The following is a 3,530-nucleotide window of genomic DNA, read 5'->3' as shown; positions in this document are numbered from 1 at the left end:
TGCAGTCCTAGCTGCCAGGATTTACAACTCAATGGAAGGTGATACTGTAGCATCTAGGCAGGCAGAAAGATGCCCATCAAGGATGGAATGCAGCTGTAGATCTCCAGGGGGGAGGGAAGAGCTGAGAGGGAGAGCATCCAGCCCCACTTCAGGAGGACAGGGGTTTTTTTTGGTCTTTGTCTCTTGGTGAGATAGGTGGTGGGTGCACATCCTGCCCCGCCAGGACCATGTGGCCTCTTAGGTAACTGACCTGAGGATCTACCAAAGAAGCTGACCCAGGTGAGAGTCAGAGAATAACAGAGTTAGCCAGTTAGCTTTGTTGTTTTATGCTGATACGTTTCCTAGAAGTTTTTATGCCTCCAGCATTTGCTGCCTTTTGTAACTTTTTGTAACCCTATGTACTTAATAAAGTAAAAATCATTTTAACATGTTGGTTCATTGTCTGTTGGGGACAAAGGTTCCGAATCCTGCCTAGCCGTTCAGCAAGCTACCAAAAATCCTCATTGTGGACTAGTAACTTGAGGACTGAGACTAAAAGAAAGTGCTCAGTGCCTACCAGGGATATAGTTAAGCCTAGAGGGTTTCGGTGTCCCTGTACCGAGGCACTGGCTCTTACAGGGTGGTGGCAGTACTACCGAACAGGGATCTTTGAGGGCTCTAGGGTTCAGAACCAACAACTCTGAGCACCCAAAACCCTGGGAGTGTGAGACCAAGTATACGACAGGGGGGGGGAGAACAGCCACAGTTGAGCGCATCATAAGAACATAAGAAGAGCCCCGCTGAATCAGGTCAAGGTCTCATCTAGTCCAGCTTCCTGTATCTCACAGGGGCCCACCTGGTGCCTCTAGGAGCACTCAAGACAACATGATACTAGTACCTTGTTGTCACTCCCTTGCACCTGGCCTACCAGAGAGAGGCAAGGGAGGGCACCAGGATGAGGTCTCTTGTTCTCTGGTGCGCTCCCTGGGGCATTTGGTGGGGCCACTGTGAGATACAGGAAGCTGGACTAGGTGGGCCTATGGCCTGATCCAGTGGGGCTGTTCTTATGTTCTATCTCTAAAACCTGGAGGTTGCGTATACCTTGTTATGGTATATCCCATACGTCTCGTAACCTCTGATGGACTTATCCTCCATCAATCTGTCCAATCCCCTTTTCAAGGCATCTGAGCCAGATGCCATCACCACATCCTGTGGCAAGGAGTTCCACCGATTAATTCTAGAAGAAGGAACCCCAGGTAACCGACACTGATGCCAGCTCCCCAACCAAAACCAGCGCCGGTCTTTTAAACTGGAATTTTCCACAACGCTGATGGGTCTTGAACTAGTTTGGTTCGGTTGATGACTCAGGGTTCCGTATTCACTTAAGGCGGGGAAGGAACACATCAAAAGGGGGGGGAGCTCTCCTTTCCAACAATGGGCAGTGTCTGTGTTTTAAACAGTAAACAATTCATCATCTTCGAGGTGTTGCAATATGGAAACAGACCAAGTTTGTTGAGTGTTGGAAGAGTTAGAACAGACAAGAGAAAATATTTCTTTACTCAGCGTGTGGTTGGTCTGTGGAACTCTTTGCCACAGGATGTGGTGATGGCGACAGGCCTGGACACCTTTAAAAGGGGATTGGACGAGTTTCTGGAGGAAAAATCCATTATGGGGTATAAGCCATGAAGTGCATGTACAACCTCCTGATTTTAGAAATGGGTTATGTCAGAATGCCAGATGCAAGGGAGGGCACCAGGATGAGGTCTCTTGTTATCTGGTATGCTCCCTGGGGCATTTGGTGGGCCGCTGTGAGATACAGGAAGCTGGACTAAATGGGCCTATGGCCTGATCCAGTGGGGCTGTTCTTATGTTCTTAACTACAATTCCCAGGAAGCCTTGCAGGTCTCTTGTTATCTGGTGTGCTCCCTGGGCATTTGGTGGGCCGCTGTGAGATACAGGAAGCTGGACTAGATGGGCCTATGGCCTGATCCAGAGGGGCTGTTCTTATGTTCTTAACTACAATTCCCAGGAAGCCTTGCAGGTCCCTTGTTATCTGGTGTGCTCCCTGGGGCATTTGGTGGGCCGCTGTGAGATACGGGAAGCTGGACTAGATGGGCCTATGGCCTGCTCCAGTGGGGCTGTTCTTATGTTCTTAACTACAATTCCATGGAAGCCTTGCAGGTCCCTTGTTATCTGGTGTGCTCCCTGGGGCATTTGGTGGCCCGCTGTGAGATACGGGAAGCTGGACTAGATGGGCCTGTGGCCTGATCCAGTGGGGCTGTTCTTATGTTCTTAACTACAATTCCAAGGAAGCCTTGCAGGTCTCTTGTTGTCTGGTGTGCTCCCTGGGGCATTTGGTGGGGCCGCTGTGAGATAAAGGAAGCTGGACTAGATGGGCCTGTGGCCTGATCCATTGGGGCTGTGCTTATGTTCTTATGTTCAAGTGACTTTGGACTGACTCAGTGTTTTTCTCTGCTTGAGCCGGAGACACTGCCAGGGTCAGGGTCAGCCGAACTGACTTCACCTTCCTCCTTGCAGATGTTGCTTGCTGTCCCGTCACTTGGGGTGTTTGTGAACATTCCCTGCCATCTCTCCAGCTGATCACCAATGGGTGCAAAGAGTTATGGATCACTTAGTTCTAGCCCATAGAACTAAGGCTGGAAATTGGACCAGCATCCAAAGGACTATGCGCCTTAGGGAGGCTTTTTTGGGGAGGGGCAGGAACGGTTTTCGGTGCTGTGTGGATCTCGACCAAATCATGTCCCAAGAGGTGGTACCCTCTGTATTGGTTGAAGGATGGTATCTTTGGATGGCCTTTGTCCACCCTTCCACATTTTTGGATGTGTGAGCCAATGCAGGGCCGGCTCCTCCATGAGGCCAACTGAAGCTGTTCCCTAAGGCACCAGATTGTTGGGGAGGGTCACCTACTTGCCTTTGCTCCTTGGATTGGAAAACGAGGAGTATGGCAAAGAGGAAGAGGACTCATGGAGGGGAGGAAAGTGCTGAGCGAGAGCCATTGAGAGGGGCTTCTAACAAACCTTTGGCAAAAACCTTGGGCAGGAGGTCTGGTCTAGAGGGTAGAGCCTCCGTTTGCCTGAAGATAACATCCGCAGGTCGCCAGTTCGAGGCCACCGGCACCCTGAATGGTGAGACCTTGAAGCAGCTGACAAGCTGAGCTCAGTTATTCTACCTGCTCTTTGGTGTGAGCGAAGAAGCGTCTTGGCTGCCCTCCATGTGAGAGATGAAGGAGCTGCTTGTCAGCTTGGTTGGTAACCTTCAGTCTCGAAAGACTCTGGTATAAGCCTACAGCACCCGGTATTCCCAGGCGGTCTCCCATCCAAGTACTAACCAGGCCTGACCCTGCTTAGCTTCCAAGATCATGGTATAAGCCTACAGCACCCGGTATTCCCAGGCGGTCTCCCATCCAAGTACTAACCGGGCCTGACCCTGCTTAGCTTCCGAGATCATGGTATAAGCCTACAGCACCCGGTATTCCCAGGCGGTCTCCCATGCAAGTACTAACCGGGCCTGACCCTGCTTAGCTTCCGAGA

This window comes from Tiliqua scincoides, chromosome 15, assembly GCF_035046505.1.
Source record: "Tiliqua scincoides isolate rTilSci1 chromosome 15, rTilSci1.hap2, whole genome shotgun sequence".
Taxonomy (NCBI): domain Eukaryota; kingdom Metazoa; phylum Chordata; class Lepidosauria; order Squamata; family Scincidae; genus Tiliqua; species Tiliqua scincoides.
Note: the sequence above shows the minus strand (reverse complement) of the source record.